Here is a 7,653-nt window from a genome sequence, read left to right as displayed (position 1 = left end):
AGCTCTTCAGCACAAGGCTAACGCTCTACCACTTGAGCCACAGCGCCACTTCTGGCTTTTTTTTCTTTTTGCTTATGTGGTACTGAGGAATCGAACCCAGGGCCTCTGGCATGCAAGGCATGCGATCTACCACTGAGCCACCTTCCCAGCCCCATCGTTTTTAATTATATTTTTATAAAATAGTTGTACAAAGGGTTTTCCATTCAACGAATCGGTTTATAATTACAATGGATCTTTACATAACTTTCTCACATCCTTCCAAACCTCACCCCACTTTCATTTTTTCTAGTTTCATACTATCTGCATTGAATATTATGGCTTCACTCTCTATTTCCAGAAGTCTATTTAATCCTTCCCTTTGACTTCCCCTCACCTTTTCCAAGTGCTAGTCTCCTGGTATTCATTCTGTTGGATTAAAAGTTCAATTTTATAAGAAATTACAACTGTTAAATACTCCTCTGCAGTGCTGGGAAGGTGGTTCAGTGGTAGAGTGCTTGCCTTGCATGCCTGAGGCCCTGGGTTCGATTCCTCAGCACCACATAAGCAAAAAGAAAAAAGCCAGAAGTGGAGCTGTGGCTCAAGAGGTAGAGCGCTAGCCTTGAGTTGAAGAGCTGAGGGACAGCACCCAGGCCCAGAGTTCAGGCCCCATGACCGAACCCAAAAATAAATAAATAAATAAATAAATACTCCACTGCAAATAGCATGCTTTGATTAATACTGTTGTTTAACTTGCATAAAATTCTGGCTTCCAAATACACATCCTTGGTGTGTCTGGCTCTGACTTCGTTTACTTAACATAATTTTAGATCTATCCATTTCTTTGCAAATGCTGTAACACTTTATAATGTGCAACCTCATTGTATATTTGTGCAACACTTTGTCCAACCATCCCTCCACTAAAGGTCGTCTGGGCTGTTTCCATAAGTCCTCTACGGTGAATAGTGCAGTAGTGAACATGATTGTGAGAGCGATTTTACTGTAACCTTTTGGAAGAATTCATAACTATTTTTATGTGAGCAGTCCTCTAGCCAATTTTCCAGAATAAGCATATCCCTTTCTTCATCTCCATCACAACGTTTATCAAGTCCTCAAAAACACACTACCCCCTACAGGTCTCAATCAGCTAAAACCACACTGTGCCCATATTCTTTGTTGTTGTTGCTGTTGTTGTTGTTTTTTCTGTCCGGTCGAGGGGCCTGAACTCTGGGCCCCTCTGGTGCTGTCCCTCAGCTTTCTGCTCAAGGCTAGCGATCTACCACTGGAGCCACAGCACCACTTCCAGCTTTCTTCTTTTTGCTTATGTGGTGCTGAGGAATCAAACCCAGGGCCTCATGCATTCAAGGCAAAAGCTCTACCACTGAGCCACTTTACTAGCCCCAATGTGCCCATATTCTTTTAACACATTTTTTCATAATTTTACACATAATTTAGTGAGAATCTTCTATATACTTTCCTAATGTGGGAATAAGGGATATGACAATAGAGTAAAAGTAAGAGATATGGAATTTAATTAGCTATTATCATATTTAAAATAATTTTCAGCTCTAACTCATAGTCTCACTATTATTTTAATCTTTATTTGATTACTTCACATAACCGCTAAATTATAACATATGATTTAAATACAAAGGCAAAAATGTGTGGTTTTACTTTGATACTCATGTGTGAGGATGCACAATATGGGCAAATAAAGGGATAGGAATTAATAGTCATTATCCATTTTGTTAAATGGTTTTCTCAAACTGATTCTCACAATTCATATTTCATTCAACATCAAGAAGCATGACAATTCCCTTTGCTTTGCTCCTCATTAAACTTGTTTCCATGTTATTTTATAATGAAGGATGATTTCATAAATCTACTGTAGATATAAAAATATGTTAAAATATTTCTATATGTATGCATTGATATAAATATACACACATATATTATACAGGTTATAATGATAAATTATAACATCTGTAACTGTACAATTTACTAAATTATTAAAAAAAATGGATGGCTCAGGCCTGGAATCCTGGTTATTCAGGAGGCTGAGATCTGACGATCATGGTTTGAAGCCATCCTGGGCAGGAAAGTTCATGAGCCTCTTATCTCCAAACAACCAACAGAAAATCAGAATTGGAACTGTGGCTCAAAGTAGTAGAGTGATAGCCTTGAGAGAAAAGACTCAGAGATATCACCCAGGCTCTTAGATCAAGAACTAAAATCTCCCCCAAAAAAGTATTTAATTTACACCTGTGTAAGTAGAGTATTTCCTTCACCCAAATGCACATCCATGCTCATTTGCAAGGTAACTCTGTTATGTCTGGTGTACCACATAATATTATCACTTAAGTACAAAGCATTGCAACACGGGTAAACTCTATCTCTCTCATGCATTTTTCTCCACTCAAATATTCAAATCTTACAATTATTCCCATTATTTAAAATCATAGTTTTTTTCTTTAATACCCATAATATTAGAATTGAAATTGAGTGTCCTGTATCTCCTAAATGGATCTTCTTAACACTTTGGCATGCCCCCAGCCCTAAATTATCCTGATTAACTATCAGATAGAATCTCGTTTCCTACTTGTGTATGATCGTGGGCTCAATCTACTTCATGTTATTCTTCCTGGAATTTAGAATAACAGGTGCCTGGCATTGTGTACAGATCTTTCTGTCCAGTCTGAGCTTTAACCACTATCCACACAACAGTAGACTCCCATGTAGTCAGAATTTTGATAAGCTTATCATAGCTATTTAAAAAAAATCTTTGCATTTCCTGCAGGTTCTTGAGTACTGAGTTAACTTGTTTTCTTGGGTTGTTTTTTTTCTTTTGAATGTGTGTGTTGAGTTGTTCTTCATTTTTCCTTTTGTTTCCTTCACTCAAGTTCTTACCTATAGTGCTGAGAAACCAATTTTTTCTCAAGATAGTCAAGTTGAACATTATTTATTCCAAAACAATTCCAGTAATATTTAAACACCTTCAGGAATTTCGAGAAGATGGTGGAGAAGAACCTGGTGGCTAAACATGTTCTCGCGTAGAAATCAGTTCTAGTGTTCCAGTGAACAGTCCTAGGCACACCAAGTGTGCCATCACAGTACAGAGAGATTGACCAGAGAGGGGAAATCCAGGTAAAGAGACAGATCTGAGCATTTTCCAGCAGCCATGGCTGGGGCGGCTGGGGCAGCTGTGGCAGCTGTGGTGGCGTCCATAGCAACCATGCCTACAACCCAGAGAGTCTGGGACAAATACGAGCAGATTTTACTCAACACCAGCAAGAACTGACAAGTAGCAGATATCTTCATCTTGCAGATAGCAGACCAGAGGCTACCTAGGAACCAACACTCCAGCGTGAGTACAAAACTGACATCCTCATTCCTTCTCAAAGGGAACAGAGGAGGGAAGGCCACCCCTCCCCCCAACACTGGAGATATCCATCTTTGATACAGACAAAGGCCTGGCTAAGCAGTTACCTCTAACTCAGTCCTTTGATGAAAACAAAAGAGTCATTTAGCGAGTCACAAGTACCTACCCTGACCTGCCATTCTCAACTTCACCCATGGGAAAGTCACCATAAGCAGGCAGAGAAAGCTACACCCCACGAAGGAGTGGCTTTCTTCACTGGGTAAACAGAGCCAGAGGCTGCCCCTGCCTATGGCAACCCTGACAATCAATTGAAAATCAGTAAACATAAACCCTGAGAATGGCTACAGGCTGGGGTCTGTGAATATCTCAAAAGCTAGCCTCTCAGGGAAAAGCTACTGTTTGCTGAAAGGCCTCAACTTTACCCAGAACCCAGCCTTATCACAGCAACTCTAAACTAGAGGAAACAGCCATCTCCCTCTTTTATGATACTCAAAGCAGATCTACCTCCCACTGAACTAGCCTGGAAGGTGGTTCATAAAATCCTTGGCACTGCAGAGAATTTTTCTGCCTGCTCAAACCAACTGACTTCAAAAACCAATCAAGCCACAGGAAAACCAAACACCACAACCTGAGCAGAGACTTCAAGAGACTGGTTACAGACACAAGGGAGATACAGGATCTTCCCATCAATCCCCCAAAAACAAAATCAAAGAAGTCTTTTTTTGTATCTTTTTAAAATTTTTACTTTTTAATTATAAAAATTGTTTTTATTAATCTTTTTTTCTTACTCTTATAACTTTTATACTTTTTTTAAAAAAAATCTCTACTGACCTTTTGGTCTTTTTTGTTCTTTCTTTCTCATTTGTTTTACTTTTTCATCTTTTGTTCTTTTTGCATGAATTATTTGTTGTTCTGCTCATCCTCATATATACCTGTCACTGATTATAAGACCTTATTCCCCATTGTGTACATACTTAATCCAAAAATGTATTACTCAATTCAAAACCTCTTAAGATTAAATTCCTTACCCTTTAAGAGGTTAGTTCAAACAATAATTTTACCTATAAATTTGGACACAATTTATCCCAGTATATTATTGGCTCTATCCATCATGCACATAATTTATCACAAAATTTAAGTAGGAATTCCTTCATCCCTTTTTAATATTTTATATTTTCTGTAAAAAGATACTGCATGTACTATATTTTTTATTCATTGATATTTTAATTCTTTATGATCATGAAATTATATTTTAAGATTCATGTCTCTGAAATTTTTGGTTTGTATGTTTCTTTTGTGACAAACTTATAGCAAACACTATTATTGGGGTTACCATTATTTCTAATAAATATTCAGAGATTAAACTGACAAAAAATGATTAAATTCCTTAATAGCAGTATTATCTATTTATACCTATACAATATTTTATGTATTTTTATTTTTTAGTTTTTCAGGTCTCCTTTCTATCCCTCCCCTCCTCTCATCCTATCTCCATTCATCTCTCAATATTACTTCTTTAAATTTTCATTACTTTTAAGAGTTTAAATATTTGTCTTTCCATTTTTTTCTGGTCCCTTTTTAAATTTTTTTCTTCTCTCCTACCATTCTTTCCAATCCATTTCCCTCTGTGAGATTAGGACGTGGTTAATTTCACTTGCCTTTTACCTTTCCATATCCCTCTAACCCTATTTTCCCGCACCTTTCTCCCTAAACATAATAATTTCTGGTTTGTCAAATTCTTCTTCGCTATTCTTAGCCCATTAATATGTAGTTGTTTAATGCTGAATAGGCTGTAGCTGTTGAACTAGATTGTATCTGCAGACTTTTGACTATGAAGTTACAGGACTTTGGTTGATGCTTGCCTAAAATTGGTGTTCTAGCACAAAACTGGCATTACTTTCATCCCAAAGGGGCAGAATAAGCAAGAAAAACACAAGGAAAATGGCAAGTCCGGGTATCTCAATTCCCACTCAAGATAATCAGGTGACAGAACAGATAATGTATAATCCAGAAGAGAGTTCCCAAAAAGCTCTACAAACACTACTGGTAAATATGGTGAATGAAAAGATTGAAACCCTGTAAAGGACTCAGTGTGTGTGTGTTAGGGAGAGACAGGAGGCAAACCTAAGATCAAAACAGGAAGCTCATGGCTGTGAGGAAGCTGCTCAAAGATTGATACTGGAATTGCGTGAACAGGTTGAGAACACTAAAAGAGAAATAAAGGAATTGTGTGAGCAGGCTGAGATCAGTCAAAGAGAACTACAGAAGTTGCATGAACATGAGAAATCTAATCAAAGAGGAATAGAAGAATTGCAAGAGCAGGATGAGCATAGACAAAGATCTATAGAGCCATTCATGGAATACATAAACAGACACCTGAAAGGAGTCAGGGAGACCACAAAGGAATGCTGAATGGAGTCCAACAGAAGGAATGGGAGTACAAGGAAACCATAACCAATCAACTAAGTGATTTGAGAATAAACACTGAACACCAAATTAAGAAAGTAAAGAATTTCATATAAGACCTAAAACAAAGCTCCAACAAAGCATTTGAAGCAATAAAAGCCGACCAATTAGAAAGAAAAGAAATGAAAAATATAGAAAGCCTTGACAGTAGGTTAGACCATGCAGAAGATTGAATCTCCAGCATTGAAGACAGCCTAGGTATTATAGATAAAGACCATACAACTATCCAAGACAAATCCAAGAAATATGATAGATCTATTCAACACTTGAAAGACACCATCAGAAGGCCTTATCTGAGGGAAATGGGTGTAGAGGAGCACATAGATACAGAAGTTAATGGTCTAGAAAATTTATTTAACAGGCTCCCAGCAGAGAACTTCCAAACACACAAAAAGATAGGCATATTCAGATACAAGAAGCTTTTAGAACTCCAAATAGACCAGACAAAAACAGGACATCCCATAGTCACATTATAATCCACACAGGATCAATTCAGACCAAGGAAAAGATCCTTACAGCTGTCAAGGAGAAAAGATCAGTCACCTATAAAAGAAAACCAATTAGAATCACCTCAGGTTTGTCAACAGAGACAATTAAAGCAAGAAGAGCCTGAAATGATGTATGCCATGCCCTAAAGACAAACAACTATCAACCAAGAATAGTGTACCCAGCTAAACTCTCCTTCATAACTGAAGGCCAAATAAAACTCTTCCATAGCAAAGAAAAGTAAACAATATATCTCCACCAAATCAGCTCTACAAAAGCTACTTAAAGATGTCCTACACATAGAAAACCAACAAGAACATAATAAAGGCCAAGAAACCACACTCAAACAGAATCCAAGAACCATAGGAAGAACCCAGTACGCGTAGCCCCCAAGAAGGTGGATAAAATGGCAGGAACACCCAAATAACGCTCAGTCTTATCTCTCAATATTAACGGATCTAACTCTCCAATTAAGCGACATAGACTGTCTAGTTGGTTTAAAATGAAAGATTCTTCTATCTGCTACCTTCAGGAATCACAACTTGCTCATAAAAAAACAAACACATTTTGAAAGTGAAGGCTGGAACAAAATCTACCAAGCAAACGGCCCCCATAAATAGGCAGGAGTTGCAATCCTAATATCAGATAAAACAGACTTCAAATTAAAATTATTGAGAAGAGATAAAGAAGGTTACTACATACTAATTAAGGGAGCTCTCCTTCAGGAGGATATTACAATTCTAAATATTGTCAAACAATAGTGCACCCAAATTTATCCAAGAAATACTACTTTAAATCTCACATAGATCCAAAGACATTAATTGTTGGGGACTTTAACACACAACTATCCCCACTAAATAGATCAACTCGGCAAAAAATCCACAGAGAAACTGCCGTTCGAAACAAGTGCATATATCAACTGATTTAGCAGGCATCTAGCGAATATTCATCCAGCAGCATCAGAATACACTTTTTACTCAGCAGCACATGGAAAATTTTCCAAAATACACCACATTTTAGGTCACAAATCAACCTTGTCAAAATTCAGACACATTGAATTCATATCTTGCATTCTCTCAGACCAAAAGGGAATAAAATTAGAACTCAACATGAACAGCCACCAAAGAAAGTCCAGTAACACATGGAGGCTGAAAAACACACTGTTGAAACACCAGTGCGTCATGGAAGAGCTTAGAAATGAAGTTCAAATGCTCATGATATTCATCAAAAATTAGCAGAGAGATTATCTGCTCCTCGAGACACAGCAAAGGCATGATTCAGAGGCAAGTTTATAGCTCTGAGTTCCTACATCAACAAATTGGAGAGAACTGAAACCAACAATTTAA

This window comes from Dipodomys spectabilis, unplaced genomic scaffold, assembly GCF_019054845.1.
Source record: "Dipodomys spectabilis isolate Male_0828 unplaced genomic scaffold, ASM1905484v1 ptg000368l, whole genome shotgun sequence".
In the NCBI taxonomy this organism is placed as follows: Eukaryota; Metazoa; Chordata; class Mammalia; order Rodentia; family Heteromyidae; genus Dipodomys; species Dipodomys spectabilis.
This window is presented reverse-complemented; position numbering follows the sequence as displayed.